Raw genomic sequence first — 12,115 nt, 5'->3', positions numbered from 1 at the left:
ACCCTTCAGGGCAAACCAGCTAGCCCCCACCCATGCACCAGGCCTCTATCCTACCTAATGAGTTAATATGCAGATTGACCATCATTCCAACACACAAGATCAAGATAGCTGCCCCCTTGTGGTCAAAGATCCTGCCCCATGTGGACACAAGATGGCTAGCAGGGGAGAGTAGTTGGGAGGGACCAAACCTGCAAGGCAGGGCAGTTGGGGCTGATCAACCCTGCAGGGGAGGGCAGTTAGGGGTGACCAGGCCGGCAGAGGAGGGAAGTTGGGGGCAAACAGGCTGGTAGGGGAGCAGTTAAGACATCAATTAAGCTGGCATGGGAGTGGTTAGGGGGTGATCAGGCTGGCAGGCAGAAGGGATTAGGGGCAATCAGAAAGGCAGGCAGGCGAGCAGTTGGGAGCCAGCAGTTGACATCCCTCGAGGAATCCCAAATTGGAGAGGGTGCAGGCTGGTCTGAGGGACACCACCACCCCGCCCCCCCACCCCCGCCCTGCACCAATTTCATGCACCAGGCCTCTAGTTGTAAATAATGCTGCTATGAATAGGGGTGCATATATTCTTTCTGACTGGTGTTTCAAGTTTCTTAAGACATATTCCCAGAAGTGGGATCACTGGGTCAAATAGCAGTTCCATTCTTAAATTTTTGAGGAAACTCATTTTCCATAGTAGCTGCACCAGTCTGCATTCCCACAGTAGTGTACTAGAGTTCCTTTTCTCTACATCCTCACCAGCACTTGTTGATTATTGATGGTAGCCATTCTGGCAGCTATGATTGTAGTTTTAATCTGCATCTCTCTGATTAGTGACATTGAGCATTTTCTCATATATGTCTATTGGCCATCTGCATGTCCTACCTGCAGATGTGTCTATTCAGGTCCTCAGCCCATTTTTAAATTAAATTACTTCTTGGTGTTGAGTTGTAGGAGTCCTTTGCATATTTTGAAAGTTAATACCTTACCAGATGTATCATTGGTTCTCCCCAATGGTGGGTTTCCTTTCCATTTTGTTGACAGTTTCTTTTGCTGTGCAGAAGCTTATTTTGATATAGTTCCATTTGTTTTTGTTTCTCTTGCTCTAGGAGATGTATCAGCAAAAATACTGCTACATGAGATGATGAAATTTTATTGCCTGTTTTCTAAGATTTATATGGCTTCATGACTTACATTTAAATCTTTTATTCATTTTGAGTTTATTCTTATGTATGGTATAAGTTGGCGAACTAGTTTCATTTTTTTGGTGTGTGCCTGTCCAATTTCCCAACACTATTTATTGAGAGACAATCTTTACTCCATTTTATATTCTTACATCTTTTGTCAAATATTAATTGACCATAACGGTGTGGATCCACTTCTGGGGTCTCTGTTCCATTGGCCTATAACCTGCTCTTGGCCAGGCTGTTTTGATTACAATGGCTTTATAGTACAGTCTGATATCTGATGCTATGAGCCCTCCAACTTTGTTCTTCTTTCTCAAGATTGCTGAGGCTATTTTGTTTTGTTTTTTTAGTTCCATATAAATTTTTGGAATATTTGTTCCAGATCTATGAAATATGCCAAATGGTATTTGATTTTCTTTTTAAGCCTTCACCCAAGGATATTTTTTCCATTGATTTTCAGAGAGGGGGGAAGAAGAGACACATTAATTAGTTGCCTCCTTTAAGCACCCCAACTGGGGCCAGGGATTGAACTTGCAACCCACGTACATGCCCTTGATTGGGAATTGAACCCTTTTGAGCCTAGGTCAACGCTCTAACCACTGAACCACATGGGCCAAGGCACCAATGGTGTTTTTTTAAGAATATATTTTATTGATTTTTTTTTTTTTTTTTTTTTTTTTTTTACATAGATGAAGGGGAAGGGATAGAGTTAGAAACATCAGATGAGAAAGGAACATCTATCAGCTGTCCCCTGTATACTCTCTACTGGGGATGTGCCCACAACCAAGGTACATGACCTTGATTGGAATTGAACCTGGGACCCTTCAGTCCAGAGGCCAATGCTCCATCTACTGAGCCAAACTGGTTAGTGCCATTGGTATTTTAACGGAGATTACACTGAATCTGTAGATTGCTTCAGGTAGTACAGACAGTTCAATTATGTTAATTCTTCCAATCCATGTAGTACATGGTATATGTTCCCACTTGTTTCTATCTTCCTCTTTTTCCAATGTCCAATAGTTTTATGAATACAGTTCTTTTAGCTCCTTAGTGAAGTTTATTCCCATGTATCTTATATTTTTTTGTTATTGTGATGGTAAATAGGATTTTTTTAGTTTCTCTTTCTGAGAGTTCATTATTGGTATATAAAAATGCCATCAAGTCTGGATGTTAATTTTGTATCCTGCTACTTTGCTAAAGTCATTTATTAAATCTGGCAGTTCTTTGGAAGAGTCTTTGGATTTTTCTATGTATATGTCACCTGGAGTTTGTCCATTTCACCCAAGTTGTCCAGTTTGTTGGCATAGTTATTCATATTATTTTCTTGCAACCCTCTGTATTTCTGTGATGCAGTTGTTTCTTCATCTGTTTTATTTCTGATTTTATTTGGGTGCTCCTTGTTTCTTGATGAACCTGGCTAAAGGTTCAGCAATCTTGTTTATCATTTCAAGAAACCAATTCTAGGTTTCACTGATCTGGTGAATTATTAAAGTCTTTATATCATTTATTTATGCTATCCTTTATTATTTTCTTCCTTCTTTCATTCTTACTGTGAGCTTTTCTTGTTCTCTTTCTAATTCTTTTAGTGGTAGGATTAGATTGTTTATTTGAACATTTTCTTGTTTCTTGAAATAGTTCAGTAATGCTATGAACTTCCCTCAGAATTGCTTTCTGTGACCCATAGATTTGGAGTTGTGTGTTCATTTTCATTTTTTTTCCAGGAAGTTGTTTATTGCTTTCTTGATCTCATTGGTAATCCATTCATCTTACCTAATAATAAACAAACATGTAAATGGACCATACCTCCGCTATACCCACCAGCCAATCAGGAGTGATATGCAAATTAAACCAACAAAGATGGCGGTTAATTTGCATACACAGCACTGAGGAATTGGGAAGCTTGCATCAGCAACAATGCACGCATTTAACCCCACCCCTGGTCTCTCAGGGCATCTGGGCACCATGGGAAGGTGGGGCTGAAGCAGAAATAGGCAGCTCAGGGGCTAGGCTGGAGTGGAAAAGCGGTGCCGGCAGCCAGGGAAAAAAAGGCCCATTCTAGCACGAATCTTCATACATCAGACTTCTAGTTATTTAATAACATGCTACTTGAATGTTTTTTGTTTTTTATTTTTTTATTTTTTTATTTTATTATTATTTTTTTTTAATATATTTTATTGATTTTTTACAGAGAGGAAGGGAGAGAGATAGAGAGTTAGAAACATCAATGAGAGAGAGTCATTGATCAGCTGCCTCTTGCACACCCCCTACTGGGGATATACCCGCAACCAAGGTACATGCCCTTGACCGGAATCGAACCCGGGACCCTTCAGTCCCCAAGCAGACGCTCTATCCATTGAGCCAAACCGGTCCTGGCTGTTTTTTGTTTTTTAATGTGTTGACTTCTATTTTCATCATTATGATCCAAAAAGATCATTGAGTTTTTCCAATCTTGAATTTGTGGGACACAAAAGAAAGAGGTTTAACAAGAGTGACACTTAAGATTTTAGAAAAATATGCAAATAAATAAATGTTTAGAAAGTTTAGTCCAGTGGTATGTGGAACTAAAAGAAAGAAAGGATAGAATATATTTTAAGCTATTTTTTAAAATATATTTTATTGTTTTTACAGAGAGGATGAGAGAGGGATAGAGAGCCAGAAACATCAATAAGAGAGAAACATCAATCAGCTGCCTCTTGCACACATTGGGGATGTGCCCACAAGCAAGGTACATGCCCTTGACTGGAATCAAATTTGGGACCTTTCAGTCCACAGGCTGACGCTCTATCCACCGAGCCAAACCAGTTTCGGCTATTTTAAGCTATTTTTGAAAAAGAAAATATTGAGCCCTAAACAGTTTGGTTCAGTGGATAGAGTGCCAGTCTGAGGACTCAAGAGTCCCAAGTTCAATTCCAGTCAAGGGCATGTACCTTGGTTGTGGTCACATCTCCAGTAGGGGGTGTGCAGGAGGCAGCTGATTGATGTTCCTCTCTCATATGATGTTTCTAACTCTCCCTTTCCCTTCCTCTCTGTAAAAAATCAATAAAACATATTTTTTAAAAACAATATTGAATAACTCAGGCATTAGAAGTAAAATTTAGAGTAGATACTAGCAGTATTGGGTCGGCAGCTAAGTAATTGCGGATTTTTTAAAGAAAATCAAAGACAATTTTTTCATGGAACTAAATAACTTTATTCTTTAATGTATTGCCCATTTTGATCAATGACCTTTTGCCATCTTTCAGGCAGCATCATAATCCCACGTTCAAAAAACTTCTGGTTTTTATTAGCAAAAAACTGAATCAGGTACGATTTGACATCATCATCATTATTGAAATTTTTACCATTCAAGGAGTTTTGTAAAGATCGAAACAAAAAGTAATCAGATGGTGCAAGGTCAGGACTATATGGTGGATGTGGCAAAACATCCCAACCAAGCTCCATTAATTTTTGCCGAGTGACCAAAGATGTGTGTGGCCTTGCATTGTCATGATGGAATACAACACCTTTTCGATTTGTCAATTCGGGCCGCTTTTCTTCAACTGCATTGTTTAATTTCATTAGTTGTTCAATGTAGATATCAGAATTGATCGTTCGGTTGGGTGGTAAGAGTTCAAAGTAGACAATTCCTTTGTAATCCCACCAAACTGATAACAAAACCTTCTTTTGATGAGTATCAGCTTTTGATGTTGTTTGAGTTGGTTCACCTGGCCTGCTCCACGATCTTTTCCACTTGATATTGTTGTAAACAACCCATTTTTCATCGCCAGTTATCAGTCGTTTTAAAAATGGATCATTTTCATTACGTTTCTTTAGCAAATTGCAGCTGCTAATGCGTTGCGTTAACTGTGATTCTTTCAGTTCGTGAGGAACCCATGTATCGAGTTTTTGAACATAGCCAAGTTGTTTTAAGTGATTTTCAATGCATGTATGTGATACATGAAGCTTCTCTGCAATCTCACGTGTTGTACTGTGACAGTCCGAACTGATTATTGCTTTGATTAGGGCGTCATCAACTTCAACTGGACGACCAGAGCGTCTTTCATCTTTGAGTGAAAAATCACCAGAACGAAATTTGGCAAACCAATTTTGACACTGCCGTTCTTTTAAGGCTTCGTCACCATAAACAGCACATAACTTTTTATGAGCTTGTGATGCGTTTTTCCCTTGCGGAAATAAAAAAGCAAAATATGACGAAAATGTTCCTTTTGATTTTCCATTTTTCAACGAACGCCAAACAAAAACTACAAAACAGATCAAAAAACTTTTTTTACTGATTAACAGCTGAATAGCCAACTATCAAATACAAAATGTGTTTTACATTTGTACTACGTCTGCAAACCTAAAAATTCAACTGAAGCCATATATGTGTGAAACCCGCAATTACTTAGTTGCCGACCCAATAGAAATATAGGAGAAAAATACAGGTATCACTTGGAAAACTAAGAGCTTCACTAAATATATGTATGTATTTTCATGTAGAGAAAAAAATTCTAATGAGATATACTCTAAAATGTTAAGAGGATTATCTCTGAACAGTATGCTATAACAAAATTATCATTTTCTCTTTTATTTTGTCTTCTTTTAATTTTGATGGTAATATACATTTATAAGGAGAGAAAAATCAGTTAACAGTATAAAAATTAAAAGAACTTTAAAATCAATTAGACAGAGTGGAAAAAGGAAAAGGACAATTCAGAGACAACACTAAGATTTTTAAGCCTCAAATTTGCATTTGAGGGGCTAAATATGTATTTGAAAGGAGATAACTAAATATGGTATACAAACAATGTCTAACAAGGCAAGATAATACCTCAGTCAGTAAAAGCCTGCAAAAGTTAAATTTTAATCTGAGCCGGGACCAGTTTGGCTCAGTGGATAGAGCGTCGGCCTGCGGACTGAAAGGTCCCGGGTTCGATTCCGGTCAAGGGCATGTACCTTGGTTGTGGGCACATCCCCAGTAGGGGGTGTGCAAGAGGCAGTTGATCGATGATTCTCTCTCATTGATGTTTCTAACTCTCTATCCCTCTCTCTTCCTCTCTGAAAAATCAATAAAATATATTTTTAAAAAAAAATTTTTTTTAAAATCTGATTACTTACCAAGCTGGCTTATTGAAATATTTTCTTATCAAAGGCAGTTTCTCAAAGAAATTTTTAAAAATATGATTTTAGGAAGGGAGAGAAATATAGAAACATCAATGGTTGAGCATCGATCTATGAACCAGTTTGATTCCAGGTCTGGTCACTTGCCCAGGTTTTGGACTCAATCCCTAGTGTGCGACTTGCAAGAGGCAGCCAATCAATGATTCTCTCTCATTATTGATGTTTCTCTCTCTTTCCTCCCTCTCTAAAATCAATACAAATATATTTAAAGAAAAAACATCGATTGGCTGTGTCTCCTGACACCTGCCACTAGAGATAAAGCCTGAAACCCTGGGATCCTTTAGTTCAGAGGTTCCCAAACTTGTTTGTGCCGTAGACTCAGTGCCATGTTTTTCGGTTTTGGGTAGACCCCCTACTTACCTGATACTGATTTTTTTGTAAATTTCTAACTGTAGTGAAGTTTAGTGTTAAAATTTAATAAAAAGTAATGTACCTACTTTTCTCCGGCATTCTCAAACAAAATAACACTGATTCACTATAATTTGTATGATAAACTACCAGTTTATATTTTTTAAAATATTTTCTCAGCACTTTCCTATTCAAGATTCAGGAAACGAATGAACGTATTTTTCTCACATTCATATTTATAGAGTGACGAATTGAACAAGTCGGTGCAAGTTCGCAAAGCTTTGAGACAAAAATTGGCAAGAATGTTTACTGCGCGTATGCTTGTAACAAGATGATACTGGTATATCATTATGTGCAGGTTTTTATCCTACAACTTACACAATTTTATAAACATATATAATAAATTTTTTACTTCATAGGTACTTTTATAAATAATTTATATGTTTTTATATTATAAGATAATATGATGTATGTAAATAGGTACTATCAGTGTCTGTTGAGATCCACTATCGTGGACACCCATTTTCATTTCATGGACCCCAAAATTTTTTTTTCGCTGACGTAGACCCCTTGCAGGTTGTCATAGACCCCTGGGGGTCGATATAGACCACTTTGGGAATCACTGCTTTAGTTTCTAGGATGACGCTCAATCCACTGAGCCACACTGGCAGAGCCTCAGAGTAATTCTTATAAGATTTTACTTCATTTTAAAAGAATAATAATGCCAGCTAATATTTGTTTGCTATGTGAAGACACTCTATAAATGAATCATTTAAATCCTATTAACTACTCTATGAGATAGGCACTAATATTGACTCCAAATAGATGAGAAAACTGAAGCTTAAGGTAACTTCCCAAAGCAATATACCAAGGATCCAAATCTAGACATGTCTGACTCCAAAGCCCATTCTCCTAACCTCTAAGAGTCAACTAATGAGAGTAAAATGTACCTAATTAAAATAAAACACTTGTACTTTTAAACATTTAAATATAGCATAGCCATAGCTGGTTTGGCTCAGTGGATAGAGTGTCGGCCTGCGGACTGAAAGGTCCCGGGTTGGATTCCGGGCAAGGGCATGTACCTTGGTTGCAGACACATCCCCAGTTGGGGGTGTGCAACAGGCAGCTGATCGATGATTCTCTCTCATCGATGTTTCTAACTCTCTATCACTCTCTCTTCCTCTCTGTGAAAATCAATAAAATATATATATATATAAAAGATGCCAAAACTTAAAAAAAAAAAAAATCAGAAATTTTAATCATATTCAGTAAAGTTATAAAATTTATTTCAGTCAAAAGGCAAGTTCGCTAACTTCACTGGAAATATACTGTATCTGGATCTGAACAGTGGTTACATATCTACACTTACAAAAAAGAGATATGTAAATTGACTGTGCTCCCATGACACCCACCAGCCAATCAGGAGGGAATATGCAAATTAGCAGGACAAAGATGAGGGCAGCTGGGCAGGATGCCTGCTAAGGAAGGGAGTGTGGGGGGGATGGGGGGACAGAGCCAGAGCAAAGCAAAGATTCCAGCTGAAGTCAGCGAGAAGCCTGCAGACTTCCACTAGAGTGAAGGCAGAAGGTGGCGGCCAGAGCCAAGGCCTGGGTCCTGGGTGCCAGAGGAAAACCGGTGCTGGCGGCCAAATGAAGGAAAGCCTATTGCACAAATCTTTATGCAATGGGCCTTAATATATAATAATGCAAAAAGTAATTGAGTTGGACATTTTTTTGTGCTTTACTGTATATTATAGGGCATTAAAAATAGTATCTACAAAAGAGTAATATGCAAATTAACCGCTCTGCTACACCCACAAGCCATGCCCACCAGCCAATCAGAGCAAGTTTGCAAATTAACCCCAACCAAGACGGCTGCAGCCAGAGAGAGCAGGAGAGAGGCTTGGGTTTCCCTGGCAATGGAGAAAGCCAAGCTTTCCACCTGCCCTTGCCCGCCTAGGCTTCCACTCAAGACAACAAAGTTTCAATTATAGAAGGTAAACAAATCCAAACAGAAATGGCAGCAGCCACTGAGCTGGAAAGAGAGGGAGGATAGGGTTGCCACAGGCAAAGGAGGAAGCCAAGCTTTCCGCACACTCTGGCAGGTACAGGCCTCCACTCCAGGCTACAAAGTTTCAATTATATAAGTTACGTAAGTCCCAAAAGAAATGGCTGCTGCCAGGGAGCAAGCAGAAAGCTTGGCTCCACCCCAGGCTACAATGTTTCAATTGTGGAAGGTAAATAAATTCCAGATACCAAGGCCTCTGCTTGGGTCGACAGGGGGTGTGGCTGGTCTGCAAACCACCACAGGCCCCTCACTCAGGCTGCCCCATACCCCAAGGGAACCCCCACCCTAATCCAGGACACCCTTTAGGGCAAACTAGCTGACCCTCACCCATGCACCAGGCTTCTATCCTATCTAATAAAATAGTAATATGTAGATTGACCATCACTCCAACACATAAGATGGCTGTTCCCATGTGGTCAAAGATCCTGTTCCTATGTGAACACAAGATGGCAACCACAAGAGGGCCATCAGAGGAGGGCAGTTGGGAGGGACCAGGCCAGCAGAGGAGGGAAGTGAGGGGTAACCAGTCATACAGGGAAGGGTAGATGGGGGAGACCCAGGCCTGCAATGGAGAGCAGTTGGGGGGGACTAGGCCTGCAGGGGAGGGCAGTTAGGGATCACCAGGCCTACAGGGGAGGTCAGTAAAGAGCAAACAGGCTGGCAGGGGAGCAGTTAGGGGGTGATCAGGCTGGCAGGCAGAAGCGGGATCCCTCAAGGGATCCCAGATTGAAGAGGGTGCAGGCTGGGCTGAGTGACATCTCCCCCTCCCTCCCTGCACCAGGCCTCTAGTAAATACTAAAACAAACAAATAAACAAATAAGAAAGAGTTCTAGGCTCCTAAACACTATCAGTGAAGAGAAACAACTAAATGAGAAAAGTATTCACAACATGTGACATACAGATCTCATGCATAAAAGTGCTCATATAAATAAAACAAAAATAAAACGAATAGACAATTTTTAAATTTATTATTCAATTTCCTGAGAACAATAGCTAATAGTCATGAGCAGCTCAACCTCACTAATTGAAGAAATATAAACTAAAAAAAAAATAATTTAAGACTTCCTATATCTTGTTCAACACTGTATCCCCACTGCTTCACAAGTACTTAGAACTTAGTATTTCCTGAAGTAACAAATATTTGTTGTTGGTAAGGATGTAGTGAAAAGGACCCTCTTCTACAGTGCTGGAAACAACGTATATTGATGTAATCTTTCAGTAGGACAAATTGACAAAACATAACATTTTTAAACACATGTTCTTTGGCACAACAATTCCACCTAAAGGAATTTATATTAAAATAGTCATATGAAGCCTAAACCGGTTTGACTCAGTGGATAGAGTGTTGGCCTGTGGACAGAAGGGTCCCAGGTTCGATTCTGGTCAAGAGCATGTACCTTGGTTGTGGGCACATCCCCGGTAGGAGGTGTGCAGGAGGCAGCTGATCGATGTTTCTCTCTCATTGATGTTTCTAGCTCTCTATCCCTCTCCTTTCCTTTCTGTAAGAACTCAATAAAATATTTATTAAAAAAAATAGTTATATGAATGCATTATATCTGTACCAGACTATCTTACCTAACGTTATTTATAATATGATAAATTACAAACTACCCAAAAACCCACTTAATAGGGAGCTGATGAAATAAATTACAGCAAAAACACAAAGAAACTGGGGGAGAGGGTGTCAATCGGGTGGAAAGGAGTCATAAAAACTTTAGACAATAAATTAAAACACTCACACAAAGAAATATTATGTGGTCATTTAAAATAATGAGAAACCAATATGAAAAGATGTCTAATTTATACTGGTAATAAAGGCAAGTTGTCTAAGAGTAGTATAGTAAGAAGTGATTTTTATAATACATAAATGTTAGTATATGCACAGAAAAATGTCTAGGACACCATATGCTTAAACATTTATCAATGGTTACCTCTGTAAGGTGGGATTACATTTCTGTATTATACATATTTATATTGTTTTCATTTTTAATACAAGCATTTATTACCTTTGTGATAATAAAAAAAGAAACACATCTGCCCAGTGTAACTCAGTGGTTGAGCATCGACCTATGAACTAGAAGGTTATGGTTCAAGTCCCAGGCAGGGCACATGCCCAGGTTGCAGGGCTTGATCTCCAGTGTGGGGCATGCTGGAGGCAGACAACCAATGATTCTCTCATTACTGATATTTCTATTTCTCTCTCCCTCTCCCTTCCTCTCTAAAATCAATAAAAATATATTTTTTAAAAATGCATGAGAGCCTGATAGGACATGTAACATATAAATGCCACAATAATGTATTAAGTCCCCTTAAATATGAGTTTGGATTTACCACAGCCAAAATCTTCAAATTAGTATACTAAAAGTGAAATATTTTTGATCTGTTAATTCTAAAATGTGCCCTAAATCAGTTCTCTAGATCAGTGTTTCCCAAAGTGTGGTACTCGTACTCCCAGGGATACGGGAAGAGTTTGGTGGGGGCATGCATTGCACCGGAGTTTGGTGGGGATATGCACTGCACCATGCTTAACTGAGCCTAATTCTACATTCTCATGAGTACAAGGGGTACTCAGCATTACGAAAATTATAGAAGGGGTACACATATGTCAAAAGTTTGGGAAACACTGCTCTAGATGATCAATAATCCCAAATTAAAAGTCACTTGTTTTGAAAAAGGTCACAATATCACAAAGAATTTCTCTAAACCAGATTATTACCATTCTTTCATTCAAGAAGTTTACTGAAGGTTCTTTGGAGGATACACAGAAAAGTGAGTTTCTGTCCTTCCTAAGTTTAATACATAGGAAATAAGGAAGGATAATTTAGTAACAAATTGATTTGAGATTTTATTTCACCCTGGTTTTCAAATCTTTACCATAATAGTACTGAATAGTTTCCATCTTCACTGCACCCCTAGTGGGGATTCCTGTTGGCACTGAATTGGTTGGCATAATGGAAGCCAGACAAAAAGATGACAGTGAATAATTTTATTTATATGAAATGTCCAGAACTGGGACATCAATAAACATGGAGTAGATTAATGGTAGCCTATTGCTAGTGAGATGGGAGAATGGTGGGGTGAGACATAAGGGGCACAGGGTTTCCTTTTGAGGTAATGAAATGTTCTAAAATTGATTGCAGTGATGACTGCCTTCATCTGTGAATATACCATATACCAAAAATCATCAAATTGTGTACTGTAAATGGGTGGACTGTATGGTATGAGAATTATATCTCAATAAATGTTCAAAGAAAAAAATCTTTACCATAACAAAAGGGAAGAAATGCAGAAAACTTTCAGAACTGGCAAAATAACTATGGATTTCCTCTTTGTTCTTTATCCATTACCTTCTATTCTAGAGCTCTCAGATACCCTCACTA

At 38.8% G+C, this 12,115-nt stretch overlaps 1 protein-coding gene and 1 long non-coding RNA gene across 2 annotated transcripts in view; one reads left to right on the top strand and one right to left on the bottom strand.

Moving 5' to 3' along the window:
* CCNT1 (cyclin T1) overlaps positions 1-12,115 on the bottom strand; it is a 51,931-nt gene that overhangs the window by 31,431 nt on the left and 8,385 nt on the right. The gene's annotated exons all lie outside the window — the stretch shown is intronic.
* LOC311619325 lies at positions 4,042-7,730 on the top strand. The gene is made up of 3 exons (XR_014794473.1): positions 4,042-4,291; positions 5,575-6,611; positions 7,307-7,730. It is a non-coding gene; the product is annotated as an uncharacterized lncRNA (long non-coding RNA).

This window comes from Pipistrellus hanaki (assembly GCF_964339955.1).
Source record: "Pipistrellus hanaki genome assembly, chromosome: 3".
NCBI classification, from domain to species: domain Eukaryota; kingdom Metazoa; phylum Chordata; class Mammalia; order Chiroptera; family Vespertilionidae; genus Pipistrellus; species Pipistrellus hanaki.
The sequence above is the reverse complement of the archived record's forward strand: the minus strand, read 5'-3'. Positions and strand labels throughout refer to the sequence as shown.